General features: G+C 45.3%; 1 long non-coding RNA gene across 4 annotated transcripts; it reads right to left on the minus strand.

Moving 5' to 3' along the window:
* Position 1: 1 nt before the first annotated feature.
* On the minus strand, positions 2-23,618 carry LOC124051015. Of its 4 annotated transcripts, none has more exons than XR_006841725.1 (3): positions 22,775-23,618; positions 20,804-20,976; positions 2-1,391 (listed from the first exon to the last, which is right to left on the minus strand). It is a non-coding gene; the product is annotated as an uncharacterized LOC124051015 (long non-coding RNA). The 4 variants fall into 4 exon arrangements; XR_006841727.1 differs by lacking the exon at positions 2-1,391 and adding an exon at positions 4,394-5,544; XR_006841726.1 differs by lacking the exon at positions 2-1,391 and adding an exon at positions 17,838-18,198.
* Positions 23,619-23,937: the final 319 nt, after the last annotated feature.

Consider the following 23,937-nt stretch of genomic DNA (forward strand, 5'->3'; position numbering starts at 1 on the left):
GAAGAAAGGATAAATCAAGCCCGAAGAAAGACAAAGGCAACTGGCCAAAGGGGCCCAAAGTGTCATCTTGCCTCCACTTGGGGTGAAAAGAAGGGAGGGGAGAAAGAAAAAAGGAAGTCTAGAGTGTACCAGAGGAAAGTTCTCTTTCTTTCCTGGACAGCTGAGTGTCTTATTATGGGATTAGATTTAACCAGTGCCCCCCCTAGGAATGTGAAACAGAGGGCTGGTGGTAATGGCTGGAAGAGTTTGGGGGATGATGTGGGTCGGGCGCTGGGGCGTAGGGGTGCGCCGGGGTATGGGGTGGGGTGCTGTTAGGTGGTGTTAGATGGGTCAGGGAGGCAGTATGCGGGAGGGCTTGGCAGCATGCCCAGGGTTGGGGGAAGCCACAGCGCTGGGGCCCACGTGGATCCTTGCCAACAGTGCAATTACTCCTCATTCTGAACAGCTGGCACATAATGGGTATTCAGGCACTTGTAGTCCTTCGATAGGACATGGAGATCCCGGGTCGTCCCCCCTCGCGTGCCTCAGTACAACATGGCAACCAGAGATCACCCCACCAAGGTGCTGGTGAGGATGCCATCATGCCAGCAGTGACGGCTGTTGTGACAGATAACACCAGGTCGAACTCAAAGGAATAACAACCTGTTAGACTACTTTGGAAGTGTGAAAACTCACTAAAGAAAGGCACACAAGTAGGTGCAAAAACAAAGCAAGCACAGACACACACACAGAAAAATGCATCAAAGTGCAAGGACAGGCCTCGTCTGTGTTTGATCCACAGTAATATGCTAGCAGGCTGGGACCCGTGAGTTGAGTGTGGGGGAATTCTGTGTTTATAAATTCAGTCTGTTTGAAACTCAGTCCAAGTTTATAATCCACCCACTGTGTGGCGGCTTTGTGCTTTCCCTCAAAGCGCTCACACAATGTAAACACAGCGTTTAAAAGGGAGATCTTTTTTTTAATCTAAGTTCTAAAACAAAGGGAGCACAGGAAATGGACTTCGTCTTGAAGAGGAAAACAAACAGACGGCCTGTCAGTCAAGCTCCTATGGCGCTGCGGTGTTACGGAGGACGAGATGTGGGATCCAGGAGTTTGCCGCGTGTGCTCGGCTGCCGTCGCTGGTATCTTGGAACACATGGCGAGTGCATGTGCGGTCGTAATGTACGCTACATCCGTTAGCAATGCAGCTGCGCATTCCTCCCTTTGTCAGGTGGTGGTGATAATGAAGATCGATGCCTTGTGTGCAGTGATAGAGCGAGCGGTGAATCAGCCCGGCTCCTGGGCAGCCTTGCCGCAACGACTCCAAGAGCCTTTGTGACTTGCAGAAAGCCTCATCCTCAACTCCTCCCTCAGAGGACCCTGCACAGGACGTGCGGAGACCATCAAAGAGGCTGTGTAGGACGAGATGATAGTATCAATAATATTGCGTGCACGCATGTGTACGCACACATTACGCCTATGCAACTGTGTGGGGTACGAAGCAGATGAGAGCCTTCTGCTGAACATTATAAAACACTCAGGCCATCTGATAGAGTTTAGCTGGTGTGTTCCGCTTCACTTAAGGAGCAGCAAACAAGAGGATCTCTATGTGCTGTTAAGTCAACACAGACATTCCTCTCTTGCTCTTTAAATGTGATTAAAGATTTGTTTGTATTTATCTATCCGCTCTTGTGTTCAGATGCTCTATAATCTCTCTATCACGATTCCCATGAACCTAACAGCTCGTACCGGATAAAACAGTGTGAATCATTTTTTTCTTTCACAATTGTTTATCCAGGGAAGGGTTTATTTGGCAAACATGCTGGGCAGCCGTTGAGGAGCACTTCTGCGTCACCTGGAGTGCCTGAAAAAGTCCCTCAAAGCCACTGACAGAAGGACAGAAAGAGAGGACGTTACTTCACTTTCTCTACTCAGACTTTGTCAGTTGGTCCAACGTTGGTCCATCCATTACATCCTTCAACATCGTTCATGGACTTAAAACCCAAATAGTCCCAGGAAGTAAAATCAACAGGGAATTTCCTTTACTGCACGTATGTTTGCATTTCCAAGGCAGCTGAAGGAGGGCAGAGATTAGGCGAATTGGACCAATAAAAGACTGAACAGTGAGTGCTCTGTTTAAGATACAAACTTGTGTCACTGTGTTGTTGTTTCTGTGTTTGTTTGTTTTTTTAATAATCTGACAATCACTGAAAAGTACACATGCAGAGGTACAACAGAGCAATGATCCCTCACCAGATCAGTACACTGAAACAAAGAACTAGTGCTAAAACTATTCTCATCTAGTGCTAATTTACAATTTGAATCAATTAAAGTTCCTTAGCTTAAACAATTAGACAACTAATCTTTTGGTTGACTGACAACTATTTTGCTAATTAATTAACCGTTTCATTTTTCAAGTCAAATAGACAATTATTCTGGGGTTCAGAGGATCTCATGCTTTTCACTGATCTGGGGGTCAAGACACCCTTACAAGAAAACTCAAGGGATGTGAGATGATGAAATTACTCATCTAAAACAAGAAGAAAATTTTCAGCCAGAAAAAATATAAAACTAGTGACAAAGGGTCACAAGTAAATGTTGTTTTGTGGGTTCACAAGACAAAAAGGCTGAGAACAGGGAGGAGCATTTTAATTAATTTCTATATCCGAGTGCTTGCATAAAATTATTGAGTACTCGGATATCTCATGTGAGCATATGGTCCGAAATGAATACAAAAGTGAAATTGCAGGTACCTTGTCTGCACAGTTCTCTCCTCATACATTCTGCTGTGTGGATTCTATGCAAATATTCATAAATAGCATTTACTCAAATGTACTGTATCCACAAAATGTAAACTTTTAACATAAAACAGGTTCAGTTTACGTTCACAAATACTATGTCAAAAAATGCATGTACTGATTTCCAACTTTCACTCTTGACTTTAATAAAATAATATAAAATACCCTCTGACGATTTATGAATTTTAACAATCGTTAGTTGGCTTTGCTCCAGCAGTGAGTGGGCGATCAGAACGTCCTATCTCAAGAGCAGGTAGTCACAGCTGAAATGGAGGAAAACTCCCAGTGATCAAAAGTGTCAGTGACTTTAAGTCAATTTTCATGCATCAGAATACGATACTGAAGTTATGGGTGCAGATAAACGAGCAAACAGATAAAACTTTCAGTTATTCGAGTGCAGCACTTCTGCCCCATGTCATCCAATGCTGAGTTATCTTTCAAACACAACATGCAACTAGAACATATTAACTAAATATCAGTAACCAGCAGTTATTTGAGTGTAATAATTAAATTGTACTGCCATCATGTCAACGGCTGCTTAAGAAGACGTTGAGAAATCCCCAGCGGTTCTCCCCGCATCACTCCAGTGCAGCAGGGGCGGTGCAGTGCTGAGGGTTGACTCTAACATGCGTATCAGCAGGGACCACGCCAAGAACATCAGCTTAAGGCTGACTGTAACATGATTAGAAGCACACAACATAAGTCACCGCCTGCCTGGCAGCATAACCATGACTCCCATGCTCATGGGTAGGATTAAACTAATGTGAGGCACTTCCTGTCTGTGTGTGTGTGGGGCAGAGTGAAGGACAGAAAAAAAAAACACACACAGCTAGGACCAGTGTGAAAAGACACATAACACTGATGTTTTGCCTGTCTGAAAACATTTTTTTTTTCTCCATCACTCCCATCGTCTATAGACTTCTCTCTCTCTCTTTCACTTTCTCTTGCTTTTCCTTCCGTATCAGGTGTCCGGCACTCAGCATCTGCCCCTGTTGGCATATGCTCCGTCTGTAGCTGCCAGCAGAGGCTCAGCAGCCCGCTGATGTCAAAAAGAACTTCTTTCATCTAAACCTGCTTCATTCAGCAACTCCACTCTTTGGCCTGCACTTTACTCTGAGCCCCCTTTTGTGTGCGTCTGGGCTTGTGTGTGCCCTACGAGTGTTTTTCCCCATAGAGTGGTCCTCACTTAAAACATACACCTGTTATTGGCAGCACAGGAGCACGGATGTCCTATCTGGGTTAGACAGGATGAGTTCAGAGAGAGCAGGATGACACAAACCAGCCTTAAAAGGTAGCAGCAGGAGCAGTAGAGATCAGTGTAAGCCTAAAAGAAAAATACATTTAAATGTAGTCCAGAACTCTGCCAACGAGTTTTTTCCGCCTTGTTTGTCTGTCTGTCCTCAAGGCGATGTCTCTAAAACCTATGAAAAAACTTTCATGAAGGAGGCCTTCTGCCAAACAAGGCCTGTTCAAACGATTAGAATTTGACGCAGGGCCAGATGCGGGATTACTGCCACTACACAAGTGGTGACGTGTAGCCAAATTACAAAAATACAAAAAAAAAACCCAAAAAAACATACATACATACAAACCAAAAAGAAAGATGAAGTCTTGATTACTCATCCAACTGTATGCTCGTCAGTTTAAGAAATCAAACAGGAATGTTACCACCTGGAATGATGTCTCTAGCAAGGGTTGGTAGAGGTTTGCACCGTTTAAGTGACTTTTAATTTTACGATTTGTGCAACAATCCAGAGACACGAGTCAAAGATACGACCAAAGAACCCTGTGATTAAGTGGGATTAGTACCTCAACTGGGACAACATTTACATAAATCAATAAAGAATTGGGATAAAAGATGCTGAACGTTTAATGATTTGTTTCAATTTTCGCAGATTAGTGGTACTCAAGGACGTCTGTGCTCTTTAAGGTCACAGGGACTGGTAGACAGGGTCGACCCATGGGTGCACCCCCCCCCACCCCTCCACACTCCACACAGCTGCTCCTATTCACACGGCTCCTAAAACAAAAGCCGCGGAGCACTTTAAACACTCAACGTGACACAAACGAAGAGTAACCTCAGGAGGCGGATAACTAAATATCCAACCATACAGAGACGTCCACCCAGGGGTCAGCGAGGCCAAGTCCAACACCGGCGCTCAGTGTCTGGGGACATTTATGACGTCTGGGTCTCTGAGCAGGGGTGGCTGCCATGACTTAAAGCCCTAATCTGAGGGGTTATTCAACCCTGTGGAGCTTACAACCGTACAGGCTTTGATGTCATATATTGTTATGGCATCTGACCGCATTCCATGGCTCCGAGACGTGATTGGATTGTGTTGTTTGCTGCACATCTGTGTGTTTGCCGGGCAGGATTAATGGCTTGTTGACCGCAGTTCAGTCTGGGTGTTCTCTATTTCTGACACCAGTGGATTTCACATCATAAGAATGTCCGTCAGTCAGAAAGCCTGTAATCTATACTGTTTACGTCCAGTCTTCAGCGCAGCTTCTATTCCATTCAGACGTGCAGGCTTTGGTTTGAAGTGAAAAACACAACACCGTGACTATTTCGGGAAAGACAAACAGGAAGTGTGAGAGACCTTGTCACCGCTGTCTCAGGTGACAGGGTGCTTTCATCACATGTTCAGTGTTCAATGTCAAGCCCTTCGCGTAATGCCTCAGCTGTCGTGACGAGGCTGCTTGTCTCCAGCAGTATCTCCACAGAGAGTTTTTCATCTCGCTGCTGTGCTGTGTGGCTGCTCTCCACCTGGCGGCACAGAAACACGGGAACTCATTTTCATACCGCTCCCCACGGAATTGTAATTAAATTTCATAATGACTTTGGGGGTCTCAACTCTGCCTCCTCCACCATAACAACAGGAAAGTAGGCTAATGTGTCTCTGTGTGCGTTCATGTGCCAGTGTGCGTTGAAACCTTCATGTTATTTATTCTTTTTCTTAACCAACACCACCTCTGCTGCCACTTCCTTTTCTTCTCATCTTTTTGCCACTCCCTCTTTTTTTTCCACCCTTCCTTCTCTCTTTCTCTCTCCAGCCCATAAAGTCATTGACCTTGGGGAGTTCCACTACTTTACCATATCCCTGGTGTTTCATTGCACCCCATCGTGCATACACTCTGCAGGTCAAAGGTCACGACAGTGGGGTCACAGCGCAGTGAAAGTGTCGAGACGGCTCACTTTAACGCTTTTTATTGGAGAACACTAGTCTTTATAGAGCTAATGACTGAAAATGATACGTATCATTTTGGAATCAAATGGCTTTATTGCCATTACAGCCTGAGGAAATTACCGAGCACTTCCAGAACATAAAAATGATGATGAGCATGAGCATTCAGTAAGTGTTTAGCAGCAGTAAGATATAAGTACAAAGAAGAAGCACAGGTGAATGAAATAACACTTTTTCCTCATTATTTCCTCAAGCAAGGCACTCAAGCCTCAAAATGCCAAGCAGTGCTGTTCAGAGACCTACACTTGAAACTCCCGAGCGCGTGTAAGAAATGCATGGACGGGAAAAACACGACAGCGATGGGAAAGAACATGTCTGCTCAGCAAGGATGTAAATATTTTCTATTACTAACCAGCCTGAATTCCCAGGTTGATGCGCAGCTGGCGGTGCAGAGGTGCCAGCGAGAAGAAAAGGAAGCGCTGGCACAGCCGGGGCTCAACTAGATTTCCCTGTATTGAAGTAGAAAGCAACAGGGAAGTGATATAATCCTCCTCTGGACATCGGCCAACATCTTCCATCCTGTGAACAATACCTCCAACACCTTTTTACGCTGTGCAGCGCGCATGTGGACATTGTGTGTATCAGCAAGTGTCTTTCTCTTACGCCTGCCTTTGTAGTAAGTACAGCGATCATAGGGTTATATAAGAGAGATGAGGTATTATTTTGGGGGGATGGTGGGCAACACTGAAGTGGGGGTCACCCCAAGGGATTGGGCTACATTCCAGCACTTTTCCTCCTCCTTCTCCCCCCCCAAAGTCCCCCATCTCTCAAACACACACACACACACACACAAACCTCCCTCGGGCCAGCACGCGACAGGTGCTGACTTAAGAGCCCCCCCCCCTGCACACGCACACACACACACACACATCTACTTATGCCCCACTTACACCCACTGCAACATGCAGTCTTTGGCTGTTCCTAATACACATGCTTAAAACTCTTACCTGGGCATAAAGGTGTGCTTTTTTTATAACCCATAACATATAAAAATAGAAATACAGACACACACACACACACACACACTTGGTAAACTGATGTGCTCTGCATTGCAGATGAATTCTGCAGATATATCAAAACCAAACATTCAATTACAGACTCAGCACTGTCTCCTCCTTCACTCTTTTTGCCTTTATTCTTCTCTTGTTCTTTCTTCCTATTGTATTCTCACCTCATCTGTCTTTATATCAGCCTCTTGTCTGTGTTTTTCTATATTTGTCTCTTTCTTTGTCTTTCTTCTTCCCAGTCCCTTTCTTTTTCATAAATCCTTTTCCTAAATCCCTCCAGGTCCCAGAGCATCCTATTGTGTCTCTCCCCATCTTTCTCACTCACTTCCTCAGTCTATACATTACATCCTCCACCTCCTTCTCTCTGCATTAAATTTTTCCCTCCTCTCATTTGTTTCCTTTTCTTCTGCAGTCTCTCTCCTCCATCTCCCTCCTTCTCTCTCTCTCTCTCTCTCTCTCTCTCCCATGTGTCTACTGGTACAAGCCAGTGCCAGACTGTTGTAGAGAGAGAGAGGGAGAGAGTGCTGCAGACTCCAGGCGGTTGGTGTTCCTGCCAACCGTTAAACACACACATACACACAGTCAAGGAGGACAATGTGTCTGGGCTGAGGGGGGAGAAAAACGCATGGCTGCGCTGCCACCCTGAGGCGACCGGAGGTATAGCTGCAGCAGGGGTCATTGAGGGGAGACGGTGAGGATGATGAAATACTGGCAGCTTTTCAGTAACGACTGAACCCAGCCGGCGCTGGGTGGGCGGGGTGAGCTGCTGTGAGCTCACTGCTGCTGCTACCAGCTCAGGGCCACAACAGCTATTATGCAAGAGAAAGACGGGAAGGGAGGGAGTGGGGAAAGGGGAGCGATGTGAACAACAGAAGGTTCAGTGAGGATAGCGCGCTTGGCGAGATGATGTACAGAATGTCATCAGCGTCGGCACCGTAAATCCCTCCAACACATACATGCAGACTTGGTTTTTTCACTGCTCCTTTGTCTCAGACAGTGGTGACTCCTTTTCTTTAGACTGCATTCCAGTGAAGACTAGTGAGCTTGTCCTGTCTGCCCCGAACAGTAATCATCACAAAGACAAATGGTAATGTCCTCAGGCACAGTGAGGACCTTTAGCAGATAAATGGTTTTAATTAATCTCGTTGAACATAGCTCCAAGATACGTTAATCGATGAAATATGATGAGAACATCCTCAGTTAAATAGAAATGCAAATAGTCAACTGCGAGGCAAATTCATTCAAATTCATATTGTTTCTTCACGCTGAGGGTGGGTTCAAAGGAGGACAATGCATCGCGTGTGAAAGAACTCTTAGGAAAACACAAGGTGACCCAGAGAGGGTAACTCACATAATTTAAAGGTTTTGCTGAAGTGGCAACGTGAACACGTTTCTCCGTCGCAGCTTCCCACTTAATATCCATTTTTAAGGAGAGATGGAGATGATGAGAGCGACAGTCAAGGGCGGGCAGGGACGATGTTACACAACACTCGAGAACACGCTGATGGCGGAGGCTGAATATCATGCTGAAGAGTTCGCAAGGGACGACGGTGCTTTGCTGCTGCTCCTCTGTGACAGCTCGTTAGCTTTTAGATGCTGTTATGTGTGTTCTTAAAAATTCAAAAAGGGAAAGTGTTTTCATATTAGATCATAAAGAACAAATGCCGCGGTTTCATCGGGTGATTGAAATTTCAATTCTGAATGTGATGCACAAATTAATTCACTCTGACCCTGTAGCTCATGCACTCTTGACTCGTTTGCTGTTGTTTGTGCTTACTCTTCATTTCTCCGGCACTCCACTTTGCTCTATACCACCCCCTCTCCTGCACACACACCTGCTCTCAGGTGTGTGTGCTACACTGAATACTGAGGTCACCTTCAGGATACAGGAACTGGCCCACATGCATCATTTCTATGTCTTTCTTTATCTTTCCTAGGCATGTTAAAAAATGCAAGAAAGACTTCTTTTATTTTATACAGAGACACCTAATAATTTTTATGCCCAATAAGTGAACCTCAGTCCGACTCTGGGATTTGAGTTTGTTTGCAGCTTTCATATCTTGTTACTTCTCACACAGGTGTCACATTGGCTTTGTGTTTGTTTGTGTCAGCACCTTCCAAGAGCCCTGTCCATCCAATCAGCACACAGCCCATCAGGAGCATGGGAAAATCAGTGATGAATATGAACCTCAGAGCACCATCAATTAGAGGACAATCAAAGACTGTGAGGACAAAAGGGTGAAGACAAAAAAGGGGAAACATTTTTCTTTTCACGGCCATCTAAGAAGACGGTTTAGATGTGTAAAGTTTCGTGGAATTGAGGCCGACAGGCTTCTTCGAGCCCAGTGGGGTACTTATAATTTGTTGGGGGAGTAAGGGAGGGAGGGAGCTGGAGAACAATGGCATTGTCCGTGCTGCACTGCCGCCACTGCCTGCCCGCCTGAAGACTGTTAGTAGTAATTTGCTTTATGTTGAGTGGAAGCAGGATCAGGGATGAAGTGAGGCATGTGTTAATTCCTCTGCAGGGATCACATGCCCTTATCAGTCTCCAATCACAACTCCATCAGCGGGGGTTACATAACCCTTGCTACACTGTCAGGGCGACCACCCAGGGCTGGTCTGCACCTCCGCCAAGTTGGTGAGATTACAAGCAACTGGCATCGCATATGCAAGCAACATTTGTGCCTGATTGGTACACAGGATCAATATGTTGTGCTGGAGCAGATGGGGGTCAGACTACTTCTTGGACAGTTCTCCTGCATTTCTCAAGTTACTTATTTGCCTTTACTGCAGCAGCAAGACTACAAGGATTGATTATGCCTGGTTGTGATCAATAGCAGACAAACAATTGTCTCAGCATGGGCAAAGCAAAACCTTAATCCACTATTCAGTCAGGGAGAGCTCATATGAAATACAAAATTAGTTCACACACCAGATCAATAACTGACTGTTTGTCCACATGTGTCCAGTAGACAGACATCCTCCGGCTTCATTCGGCATGACAGCGGTAATGACAACAGCAAGGGAACAAAGAGACAGAGAGATGGAGAGAGCAAACAAAATAAAAATTAGACACAGCTAATGCAGCAGGACAGTGGCTTTGTACTAGTCATTGTGCCGTCCACTGTGTGATAGCTTCCCTCAAGCCTCTGTGCCCTTCGTCGGCTGTAATTTGCTGTTGTCACAGTCGGTTTCCATCAAGACTGTTCTACAGGCCACATCATACGAAAAAAGACTTCCACAGTTTCCCTATGCTTTCCCGTGGCTCCTGGTCAGAGGCCCAGCAGAGGGGCTCAATGGTTGAGGCAGCCCAGGGTGACAGCTCTCAGCTTGGGGAGGGCAGCTTGGTGGGGTCCTGGAGCCTCCAAAGGTTCTCAAGCCAAGGGTCCCGTGGTACAGACAGCTGTGAGGGGGCCCGAGGACAAGAGGTGGAGGGCCGGTGGAGAGGAAGCGCATTTTTCGTTGAAGGGTGTATTGTCACCACCCATCATCTCTCATTGCCCCGTTGAGAGTTGAGGGGCTCGACGCACATTTTTCTTTTCAATTGCTTTCCTCCCTTCTCCTATATCACAGGAAAGTTTCACAGATGCGTGAGAATCTGTGCTGTAGTCCTGAAGAGACCTGAATCATGTGGCCACTCACACAGCAGCCACACTAATGCCCTAATCAACAGCGTCTATCAACTTCATATCTGAGGAAGCAAGGGCCTCTTAGGATTTTCTTCTGTCTCTAAACACTTCAGACTAATCACTGATATTGCGAGCCAGACACATTTAGACACAGTGGTCCATTCTCTCCCATATTCCATCAGCTTTGATCTTCCATTTTCTCCTCTGCTGCGATTGATATTTACATTACATTACCAGTGGAACACACACGCTCGAGGGAGCATATGTGCCTATAACACAACCCATCACAGAGTGGTACTGACACGTCCCAGAGGGGTCCTGTTGGCGGAAGACATCCTGCGCATCAGACCACAGGGTCATCATTATTAGTGCACTATTATGGTGAAGAGGAGGCCCCTTATCACTCAGCTAACAGGAAGAGGGGAGAAGTGTGTGTGTGTGTGTGTGTGTGTGTGTGTGTGTGTGGGTGTGAGTGTGTATGTTTGTATGAAGACACAGAGGGATTTAGAGACCAAGGTGGCAGGGTGGTGGGGGTGATGGTGAAAAAAAAAAAAGAAAGCAGTGAAATAGCTGAAAAAGCACGACAAGGATCACAAAAGAAACAAAGACAAAGGCAGAAATGGGGCAACAAAGAAAGGTAGGCTGCAAGACAAAGGCACAAAGAGAGAAAGGGGTGAGACAAACACACACAGAGAGAGAGAGAGAGAGAGAGAGAGACAGACAAAGAGAGATGATCCACTACCTATACAGACTACAGCAGGAAAATCCGTCTGGTCTCCCCTCCCCAAGTGGAGCGCGCCAGACTATTACAGTAATGAGTGCAACCGCCAGAGTGACGTCATTTATCTATAGCATTAGTGCATGCACTGATGTATGGGACAAAGAGAGTGAGGGAGAAAAGGGAGGAAAGAGAGGGAGCCAAGGACAGAAAAACAGAGGAAAAACATGACAGAGGAGAGAACTGAGCGGGCAGATGGACGTAGAGGGTTTGGAGGGCAACAGGAAGTGCACTGTGCATGAATGAGAAATAGAAGGGGTTAAAGACAAAGAAAACAGCAATGGGAAATTAATTTGCGTAGGCCCCTCCCTCGTCTGACTCGCCCAGCTTTGTTACATCTGCAGGTGGAAAAATCAGCTTCAACACATATTAGATAACAGCACCCACACCCACTGCCACCCCTCCCCCACCTCCCTCATCGCACACCCACATTCAATTCTCCTCCACAGTCCAGTTCACAAAAACAATAAAACACTTATTGCACACATATGCATGTTGGTTGCTCCTCTACCCGACATGATTAGGATAATGAACGCAGTGACAAAAGGAGACTGCCAATTATCTGGTTCTTTAATCCTAATTGGCTAGAGATCACCATCACGCTCTAATCTGATGCACAATGCTTCTAAACCAGACTGCATGGTTAGAATGAAATCTTGAAATTATGTGACAATCAAGCTTATCCTGTATTCATCTATGGAGGCACTCTTGTGCACATTCCCACAGTTCCATACATTGACAACTGGGAGCTGTCCAGAGCTACCAGTCTTTATTTATTGGCCACTGAGCAACTCTGAGCAGCTGGTGGTTAAGTACCTCATTCAAGGGCACCTTGATGGTACACTGCAAACCAGCAAAATATTGGGTAATGCAGAGAAAAGTGCTAGCATCAGTCACGGCAGTTATCTGGAACAAGTTTAAAAATGCAAATTGTGCTTGACAAGATTATTCATCTGGGATAGTAAAAAATAAGCTTCAGATATAATGACTTTTTTGAATTGCTCTTTTTGAAGTCCATACTACTTCATGGAGCGCCCTTAATAGCAAACCCACATGCGGACATATCTGCCATTAAAATATGTGATCAGTGTCAGTGTTGGCATGTAAAACACAAGATACTTGTGTTTTAAAAGGCTGAAGTGTATCACTGGTGTTTGCAGAGCACAAAAACAGAGAGGCTCTTTATTTTAGGCAGGCATGGCAGGGGGCGACCTGAGGAGCTATGAAACGGGGCCTCTTGAGTGCGACCACCCCAAAGACAGCCTGCTGCCAGGCAGACACTGTGAGAGCTGCAGAGGAATTTACCGTGACAGGGGAAACAGCCTCTCCTCAGGTGGACGTTCATAAAGACAGAGCCAGGGCTCACACACACATACATACGTCCAGACCTTGGCAGTGAACCCTGCCAAAGCTCACCTCCCTGTAACCTTGGTGGGGGAATTCTAGGAAAAAGTAAGCCTTTCCTCACCTTTTGATCCTCAAAATGTTTTCAGACTCCCTTGTACGAAACAGCCCTGTCAACACAGTGTCACTTTAACACCCATATTATCACGTTTCTTAAAGAACAAACATGCACATCATCTATTACATCTGATTGCCTGCCTTCCTGCAACTTTCAGCATCTAAACATGGCATTTCTTGAGTTGAATGTTTATGTATAAGAGCAACTCATTGGTTCCAAGAAGCCTTGTTTCCCGAGGGCATAATTAGTGGGGGAGAAACACTTCCTGTTACGAGAACAAGTATTTCAAAAGTAGTGGTACTGAGGCCTTGGTATGGACCCAGACAGAGTTGTTCACATCATGGCAACAGTGCTTTGTTGAGAGTCCAAAAACACATCACATGGCAAAAATGAAACCAAAGGAACTATTATAACACACAGTTGTCGTCGTCAAACTAAAGACTGGAGTAGAAGCCAGGACAGGCCTGTGCTTGATCAGCAGGGCCCCTTCAACAGGCGTCCAACCAGAGCCAACCTGGTTGTGCATTAGTAACCAACTCAATCTACTGTACCTGAGGGCAAAATCATTGCTTGGTTCCGATCCAGATCAATCAGAGAGGTATGCCTGTGAAGAAAGCCTGAACTCTGTTGACCTGGCAGCATAGGATGAAACAACATGCATCCTGGCTCTACTTCCAGGTATTTCCTGGAGTGCACCTTGGGCCCATTTTACAGAGAACCCACATATCCACTTTCAAAATGAGAGTAAGTGAATTTGAGTGCATAAGCGCACACGTATGCATGCGTGCGTGCACGCACCTACGTATGTAGTATCTGCACATATGCACGTGTGTCACCAACATGTGTTTCTGATGAGTCAATATAGATCTGCATTTCAAATAAAGATAATGGGAAGCAGAGCAAGAGTGAATGAAAGGGAGAGCGGGACAGGGGTTGGAGTATGGTATCTATAGGTGGGGTGTGTGCGTGTGGGGGGGGACATTCCTAAGGCCTGATGTCGGAGGTAAATTAAAAATATCCCTGCCTGCTTGGAAGGGGTCCAAGGAGGCTGACACAAACCGCTCAGTCAGGGAGCTCGCTGCTGATCCAGTAAGCGTTCACTCACGGCCAATTATGTTTCCTGTGATGTGTGTTCAACACCCCCCCCCCCCCCCCCCCCCCCCCCCCACACACACACACACACACACACACACACACACACACACACACACACACTCGCCACCCTGCCTGCCTGCCTTTACCCCTCTAGCAAGACCGGCCAGAGAGAGAAAGCTGTCAAAGAGCTAGGATCAAACCTCCAATCAAACACTGGCTGTCACACACCCAGGTGATGATTAATGGCTTGTATTCTCTGACCCAGAGAAGAAAGGAGAACAGAGAGTGAGCTACAGATGGGAGTTTTCAACTCATTACAAAGCACATGTGCTGAGACGACCAGACGTCATCCGTGTGTTCATGCAGTCCAGCAACTGGCACTAACAGGCAATTTCGGTGCTGAGAGATGAAAGCGTCACTCCATTAAGTAAGTTCGTCAAGGTTTTCTTCACTTCCGGGGAAAGTTAACAAATTAGATGCAAGGAGTTTGCTATTCACCTGTGTCTCACTCTCTTGCACAGAAGACCAGAGGTTCTTCCTTCCCCTCTCTCTCACACACACTCACAGTGAGGGTCTTGCCACTGGCGCCCAACCATGTTCTGTGGTGGAAACCAAACACTGGCCTGTTTTGACTGGATGTGATCCTTGTTTCCTGGCGGAACGCTGCCAGAGGCGGATTGATGGCTCTCACCCAGAGGAGAACGTTTACAGGAAAATCCTCCTGGCTGGAATTCTCCCTCTTTTCATATTGGACTCGAAACACAGGGCCGCAGTCATGGCTGCGCTGGGGCAAAGTGCTCCCCAAGTGATAATGAAGGGAATGTTGCTGTGCTTATCACTATACTCACACACACACACACACAAGTCTGTGTAGGGCCAACATTGATATAAGACTCTCTCTAGTTCCTGGACCTAACCTGAACAATCACAATATAGCCTAACCCTAAATCTAACCTTCACCTAAACCCAACCTTAAGGGATAATCCCAGTTTATTAACTCGTGTCTTGTTTTAATAGTTTTTCCCATCAAATCTGTTGCTTATAAAGACAAAGTGCTAACAAAAACAACTGCTTGAGCTCAGCAACATCACAACATGTGTTTCTGATGGGACAAGAAACACAAGGGGTGAGATGCACACTGTGGTAATCAAGACTGGAATCAGGCAAACAGATTAGCCATCTGGTCGAAAACACTTTATTTGAAGGTAAAATAAAGCTCACCTGTTGATATTCGCCCCTCATGAAAACTGTGTGCATGCACAAAAACACTAATTACAATGGGTCAAAGTCAGCAGACAGTTTGGGTAGTAACTGTGCTGTTCATTTTCCCCCTCCAAATAAGCCAACCTGTGGGTTTGTTTGAAACCTATATGAACATACTCATGGTTGTCTTTCTTGCCCCACACGACTTCTTTTTGACAAAGTCAGTGTCAGCCCCAAATGACAAGAATAAATCCTAAATTCTTAATTCTCCTAATTAAGCTTTAGCCTTTAACCTAAAGCCAAGCACTGATCCTCAAATGGCCTGATGAAAAAAGTGTGAAAACATCCTCACACTCAACATCTGAACCTAAAACTGCTCCAAACTGCAAAAACAGAAGAAGAACACACAAAGATATTCTCAGGTAAACACTGTCAAGCACATTAAAGAACATACTTCTGTACACATTCCTCCTCCTAGTCTTTCGAGACTTACACATGTTACACACACGCACACAAAGATGTATACTACATGCACACATATAAAAGATTTACAGTGTGTTTCAGGCTGTTTCCCCTTCCGCCATCATGCACACACACACACATACACACTAGTTGAATCCATATGAATGAAAAAGCTTCTCAGCCACATTTCTCCTCGGCAGCAGGAAGACAGACCAGGTGCTTCTGCAGGGGATCGATGGGAGCGAAAGACGAACACTCAGAGTAAAGTAGCACAAGAAAAAAAAACAGAGACATAGGGAAAGACAAGAGGCGAGGAGGGAGGGAAGAGGTTGGACAGGATGTGGAGAGAGGAGAAAATAGCATTACTGTTATATATACAGATACTCATGTATGCAGAATTTCATGTGATTCATAACAGCTGTTATACATGTTACATCATCTCCGGGAGCATAAATGTAACTACTGATTTAATCTTCATTTGTTCATACTGTATCTTTGTCAGGGGTGCTGTAATCATTTGCTTTGGCAGCATAGGAGGAGACCCAAAGAAAGAGAGGGGCAGAAGAGAATGGGCAGAGACAGGAGGAGAAACAGAGAGTAGAAAGGCAGGAAGAGACAGAGACGGGGAGTGGTGACAGTGATAGAGAGCGAGAGGACTCCTGGGACAGCAGCAGAGGCGAGTCCATCGATCCAGGACAGTGAGCTGGCTCACATTTCACCTCCTCAGCACTAACAGCGGCGCTTTGCCATGGAACTGAACCCTATATCCCGTCTGGACAGGGTCACCTCCACCCTATACATGCCTGTTTTGGTGAAAACAGATCTGACGAAAGAGATATCTGTGATATTTAATCTTGAATTTTTAAAATGTTATTTTTCTTGCAAAAGTGATATAGAAATTATTACCCTTGCTTTCATCATCATTCATTCATACATCCAAGTTCATAACAGATATTAGGGATCTTGGTAGAAATTAATGAAAGAGCATGAACAAGAAAAACAAAAATTTCAAATGCAATAACTTTTTTTTTTTTTTTTTGTTAATGCGGTAAGCAACGACACGATTCAATAAGTTACAGTGATGGTTATCCCAGCCAAGGAATTGCGAGTGGCAGGTCTTTTTTTTTGTTTTTTGCACTGGAGTAGCACCACCTGCCAGCTAAACTCTGTCCAATTTGGACTGCCTCCTAAATCACATGCCATCCTCACTTGGGGGGTGGGGGACTGATAGCTTGAATGAATCATATCCATCCATAAGTGGCGCACCACGAGGGGGACTGGCCTCAGCTCTCAAAGCCATCCGGTGTCACCCGAGACGGCCAAGCCATGTGACAGACGACCGAGCATGTGGCATCTCACCGACCCCTGACCCGGAAACCTTTCCCCTATCTGCCCCTGCTGTGGCTAACGGATGGCCCAGAACCTCAGTGACCACTAGCCACTGGGGTTCTTTTGTGCGAGTGGTCAATCACATCAGAAAAGGTCAGGCAGGGGTGAGATCAGAAACAGGTGACCTTTGACCCCTCTGCTACAGGCTGTAGGTTGTGGTATTTGGGCATGGCGTGTAGGAGCATTGATAAGATTGAGAGCCGCAGACAGATGACAGATAAGACTGATACAACAGTTTGTAATGAGTAATGGCAGTATGAAAACAGACACAAGGAAAGTACAGTGGATACAATGTTACTATGACCTTCATCAAGCAATTTTCACTCTCTCCAACTGATAACCTTCATGTATAGTATACTGCAAAATATCTACAGGTTTACTCAAGTCTAAAGCTGCATTTAACACCTTGGTTTGACCATCGCAGCACCAAGGTCGAACTCGTACCTGAACTCGAACCATAGTAATGAGCCTTGGTGTACTTTACCAATCTTTCTTATGGCTAAATATGCAGGCAAACACTTGCCTAAACGGGCATCACAATGAAGTTCATTTTTCTTGCTACACCCTACATTCAGGTCCAGATTCAGTTGAATCTTAGCTCTACTCTGATTGAGTCAACCCTGGGTCCTTTCTTCAGGCCAGATGTTTGACTTTATTCATCAACTGCATGTTTATTTTGGCTCTCTACCATTTCCAGTTGGGCAATTAGTGTACAGTTTTTTCTGCATGGATTTTTGACTCTCTCGTTTTGAAAAACTGAATTAAAAAAACAAAAAACACACTTCTGTCCTTAAAAACTGTGAAAAATGCCAATTCTTGTGGCTACACGCATACACAAGATTGTGAACAAGTTACCCATAGACACAAGCATATCAAAAGGTTTGAGAAACATTTCTTTTTCATATCTTTCCAGGAGAAGCCTGACAGCCAACTAAGGATTTTTTTTTTTTGGACGCAGCCCAAAACCTTTTCAGCACCAGTTGGGTTTATACCCCACCTGACAAACACGACCACCCAGCAGGCCGGTGACATTTACAGTGAGCCGTTTCAGCACATTAGCCAGCATCAGATCCTCATGCTGTGGCACCTCGTGAGCGACATGACCAGCGGGTCCAGGATTTACAATGCCGCCATCTCCATCTCCTCTGCTTCTGCTGGAACAATAAAAGCTTGGTACTGGAACAGGAAGAGGAAATACGGTTCCCCCCAGATTCTTTCCTGATGTTATTCCTGCTACTATTTCACATAAATTCACACCCGAAATCAAGGCTGATGAAATGACAAAGGGAAACTGTGGCTAACAGCTCACATCCTCAAAATGAGAGGTTGTGTTTGTGTGTGTGTGTGTGTGTGTGTGTGTGTGTGCTAAAGAATGAGAAAGACCCACATGAACCCACCAGAAAGAGTTCATTCCATCCACAGTGTCTTTAGATAGGAACCTTTGATTGATTTATATTAAGTATGAAGAAGTTCAAAGTCTTCAAAAAATATCTTTTAATCCTTGTGACTTTACCACATCTTAAATGACTGTCAACAGTTTCAAAGTTAATTTCCTACACTTCACAGCCTGAACTTCTGAACTTACACTGATCCAAGGTCAGAGCTTAAAAACCACAAAGAACCCGTAACACAGGATCCCTAAACTCACAGTCCTCTTGTCCCATTTCGGCTTCACGGAGCTCGAGGGACACATCTACAACATTGCTAAACTAACATCTCCCTGGTCTCAGGTCAGAAATGAAACACAGGGGAAAAGAAGGACTACAGTATGATTTTGGCTTGTGGCGGACACTTTTCTCTGGAAGTTTATTTTTGTTCTGAGCCATAAGACTCACATGCAATCAAAACATCCATGTACATAACTGCACATGCACACTTTTGAACATAAACACACACATTAGTGACTGACAAGGAAATTCCTCTGACCCTCATTTGTTACGCCGTGCTAACGTTCCCTTACAATCCTTTACATGATGTTTATTTAGACATTTTTCCTCAGCAGCATACAAAAGACCTTTCATTATGACGATAAACACATCCATTTCCTTCCTATAGCCTCCACAGCAGTCCTAATATTGTCTGACAGTAAGTGTGATATCTTATAAAGAGCATGCTTTCGCACAGTTTTTCATAAAGATAAGTCCACTTGAAGTCAACTCCCGTTCTCTGATGTCAACTTGACCAGCCAGATGGTCAAATGGATAAGTCATCTCAAAGGTCAGTTTAGCTGTGGTCCACTGTGACCCTGTCAATATCACTGCTGCACTTATCTGTAATGGAAGACACTTTGTGAGGCTAATAGTCAGGTGGTGGGTGGTAGTGGCGTGTGTGTGCATGTGTGTGTGTGAGCACACATAGCACAAGCGTGTGTATTTGTCTTTGTATGTGGGGAGTAAGTGTGTTCAGATGACTTAAGTGAGATATGCAAGGATCGCAGATAGGATTGTGCCCTTGAAATACTCAGTGGTCAAGGACGCGTCTGCCAACTGCATGCTGGCACGAGTGTCTCAGTGCACAATGAAAGTATGTCGCCTGGCTCTTGGAACTATTTCACCCGGAGTCCTTGACACACTGACTAAGTAACAGAATGTATGCTGGAGTTGCTGAGCCTATAAAAAGCCTTGTTGGAATGAAAGCGGGGCTGTCCTCCCTGTAGCTAGCTGTGACAGCGTAGCCCTTCCTGCGCTGGAACCAGATAATAATGAAACACTGGTGTCAGACAGGATCCAGGCAAAAGAATCAGGCCTGTGGAACAGAAAGCTAATAATAGCAGCTGAAACTGTGCTATTCCCACCACTGGCTGAGGATCCATCATCACACTTCCACGCAGAGGCTCAGTCAGACACACACACACACACACACACACACACACACACAGGGGCTTGGCACGTAGTTTGAACAGTAACCTGATCAAGCCACCGCAGAAACCAAAGCAATCAGGAATCAAAGCAAATCCAGCCTGCGTACAGTATGTGCATGAGTGTGCATGTGCCGTACAAATGTGAGCGTGTGCAGGCGGGTGTGTGCACAGGGAGCCGGGCGAGCGAGCCAAAGATAAATGGAAGCAGAGTTTGGTGGAAACCACTTTTCCCTTCATAAAGCGCATGCCTCTGATGTGCCCTACCAGAGAGGAAAGAGAGGAAAGAGTGCCTTTCATTCAGCATGAGGAGATCTGTCTCCTCTCCTTTAGCCGCTCACTCCCCCCCCCCGCCTACGCTCCTAGAGAGCATCTGAAGCCCATTCTCTCCTTCTCTTCCCCTCTCCATCACCCGCAAATATAACAACGTCTCTCTCCACGAAAAAGACGAAAGGCTTTTTGTTTCTAATTGTAGCCAGCCGTCACAGAGACGAAAGAGGTGAGTGGACTGGGCAAGGATAGGAGGGAAGAAAAAGGAGAGAGAGGAGAGCAGAGCAGAGAAGATGAGTCAAAGGAGGAGAGAAGAAAGGGAGAAATGAAAGATGTGTTTGTTCAGTACCACAGGCTGACACATCTCTCTTATCTCTTGCCCAGCCAAACCATATGCCCCTTGGCCACAAGGGGAGGGAGAGGAGAAAGATGAGGTGTAAGTGTTTGAGGGGAAGGGTGGGGGTAGATTATAATATGTCTTCGCAATATGCAGCAAATCGTAAAAGAGGCACATGCCATATGCACTCTAGGTAAAAGTTATTCAAGGTCAGCCAGCAATCGAGACAGAAATATAAAGATGAATAGAAATGAATGGTGGACGCTGAACAGACACATGGGGAGGCACTGACCTGAACCAAAAGGGGGCTTCTGTCTTGACCCGCAGCCCTCTCACTCCCCTGCAGCTTCCCAGTGGCCCGTTGACCACACACCCCGCCTGGCAGAGCGCGGACGCCAACGCCACACGACACAGAGCCGCCGTCAAAGCCTCAGACACTCCAGCAGCGGGAGCCATCATGCATGGCTGCGTGGAAGGAGAAAAAAAAACAAACAGTTGTGATTATACACAGGCATCCACTCCCTGGAAACAAAAGTGGACACAAATTGTGAATGTCAAACACCATTTTGACTGCTACTGTATTGGGAAAAGTTTTCTTTGATTAGTTTTGTGTTACCAGCTAGAGCCCAAAGGCTGTCAAAACCTTAACGTATAGCTAGAGGTTCGATTTGTTAAGTTGAATGATGAGTTTAATGCACGCAGTGGTACTCAAACTGGATGACCGGGGCACTATGTGTATGTGTGTGTGTGTGTGTGTGTATGTGTGTGACTGTTCCCACATGTTCAACTCCTGCTGAACCACGCTTCTGATTCCCCTGTTTATTGACTAGAAACTGATACCTTTAAGGGCTTCATTCATGTTACATTGCGTGAGGTAAATTCAATAGCCCAGGCATCATGGTTTGGTCATTCACCTTCTTGCCCTGGGTGATGTTTTTTTTTTTTTTTTTTACACGTTGGATGTCTGTCTCTCGGTGTGTTTCCCTTCACAGAAGCCATTCTGTTCCCCAACGCTCCGCTGCAAAGCCTCATTTCAAACAACACCTCCAGCTTGGGCTGCTAAACGTGCCCAGAGGGCCGGTGAAGTTGGTTTTATTTTATTCAGTGTGAGTTTTACGCACTTTTAATAGGTGCAGAAATTTATACTGGGGGTGGAGGGGGGGGGGGTCTGCTAGATCCCAATGTGCGACCATTAAAGCACCATTAAATGTAAACTCCTGGAAAGTACGTTGCTTCTAGGAATAGATCCAAGAGTGTGTGACCAGCTATCTGCAGCTCACGGTGTGGATTTATAGCATGCCTCCCGAGTATACTTCCGACCCATCTCACTCACACATACGCACACACACATGCGCGCGTTAACACACACTCTCGGGTGCGGAAGGTGCGCTCTTTATCACTGTGACATTTTCATTTAACACGCAGCCCAAGAGCTCTTGCATTCACATCCATGTTTCCTGTGCCCCATGCTGAGGCACAATACCAACCACTTAACATTTAGCAATGGTAGATCAGCCCCAAATTCTTCCACTTCCCAGTGCTTCCATGGGAAAGCTCATTATTTATCTTTGATTCTGAATGACAAGAGTTATGAAGGGGCCGTGGTCTGCTACCAAGTATCAAAGGAAGCACCGGCTTTCTGCTGGCTTAGGGTGCACATTTAGGAACAGTTGTATCTGCTCTGAATCTAAGTGCTGAGCTGCAGTGAGTGCAAGTTATGAGCAGAGCCAAAAGGCATATGTTCACATGGTGGTTCCCAATGTGGGGACTGAGACCCCCAAAGAGGCTCCCAAAATAAACTTAAGGGTTCACAACATGATTAAAGCAAGATGATTAGTGAAGATAAAAACACATTTCTGTCACACCAAATTACATTCATTTGTCTGGCTTTTGTCAAATACTACACACTTTTTAGGCCCTTGAAAATCCCTCAAGTGAACCCATCCAAGAGTGAAAAATTACTTGTGTCTATGACTGATGTCCACCCTATACAAGTACAAGCAGGGATAGTTTCAATTAATTTATTAATTTAAGTAAGTAACCAACAGATCCAGATTCACTTCATAATCACGTAAGACAAACTATATCTTCACATTTGAGAGGAATGGTGGCACATTTGTAAGAAAAAGCAAGCAAATAATCAGTCAAAATAAGTCAAAGTTGTTGCAGATTAACTTTTCTGGTGATGTCTGATCAGCTCTTCATTTCAGCTCATTCTGGCACCAAAGGCCCCCCCAAAAAAGGTTGTGAATCACTGATGTACCTGTCAGACATTAAACGGGGAGACCATAACGTATGGCGGACTTCTGTTCGTCGCTGTATCTCATCTCTGGCTTAATGTAAACCAGATGTGACGGATGGTGACTTTTCTCCAGTCTTTCATTCGCTACCGACGGATGCTGACCCGGGGCGTCATGGCTGCCCGGGGTCCCTGTCGGCCTGCCGCCCTCTCTCCACCTCAGGGACGCTCAGTTCCAGCGTTTTAACATGGTGATTAATCACACACACGGCGGCGGACGTGCTGTGCTGAACACGGCCAATCACCTCCATTAAAGCGGGGGAGCTCCGGCGGACACAGAGAGCACTTTGTGCCGGGGAAACACTGGTCATTGTCCGCTGCGAAGCCGACAACCTCGGCCAGAAGACCGCATGTGTGCCTCATTTCCTATTTCATATCCTGGTTTGGTTTACCAGGATTACGTGGGATTAATATAATAGATCACTGTGCTGTTATTTTACTGCGTCTATGATCAATTATGGTTACTTCACTAACAAGAAGCAGCAAAAAGTTTGTGAGCTTACTTTAGCCTATTGTACAAGCGTTTCTGGTGATAGCCTGGTTAATTACCTCAATTAAGGTCATTTACTTACTGAGTTATTTACTTGCTCAATTGATATGCTGCAGTTTAGCTCCCCTAAGTGGTCTCTACCGCCCCCTACTGGTTTCCGTCGCGAACGCACTGTGCATTGCAAATACAAATGTGATGTTCATATGCTTGAAAAGAGATACAACAATTACAGACAAAAGAAGAAAGAAGAAAGACAGTACTAAGAGTACTTTACTTTTCAGAGGTAAAAACAGAAGTGCAACAAAATGTACAGCAGCAAAAGTCCCGCATGTATAAGATCCTGCCAAAGTAAAAGTATTATCAACTAAATTTCAAAGTGCTGCAGAAACGTAGCCCTTTGTGAACTATATGACAAATAACATTATCAATACTGACAGTGGAACTAGTTTTAACTAAAATACTTTATATACAGTTAGGTATTTAAATCCAGTGAGGAACACAAGATAAATCCAGGGGTTATGAGATGATTAATATGGAAAGAAGAAAATTAGATGTTTTTTTTAAAATTTTATCTTTTATTTTGTCATGTATTAGAGAATTTTACATCTTTATCCAAGTACCAAAACTCATGTTTGAA

This window comes from Scatophagus argus, chromosome 19 (assembly GCF_020382885.2).
Source record: "Scatophagus argus isolate fScaArg1 chromosome 19, fScaArg1.pri, whole genome shotgun sequence".
Taxonomy (NCBI): domain Eukaryota; kingdom Metazoa; phylum Chordata; class Actinopteri; family Scatophagidae; genus Scatophagus; species Scatophagus argus.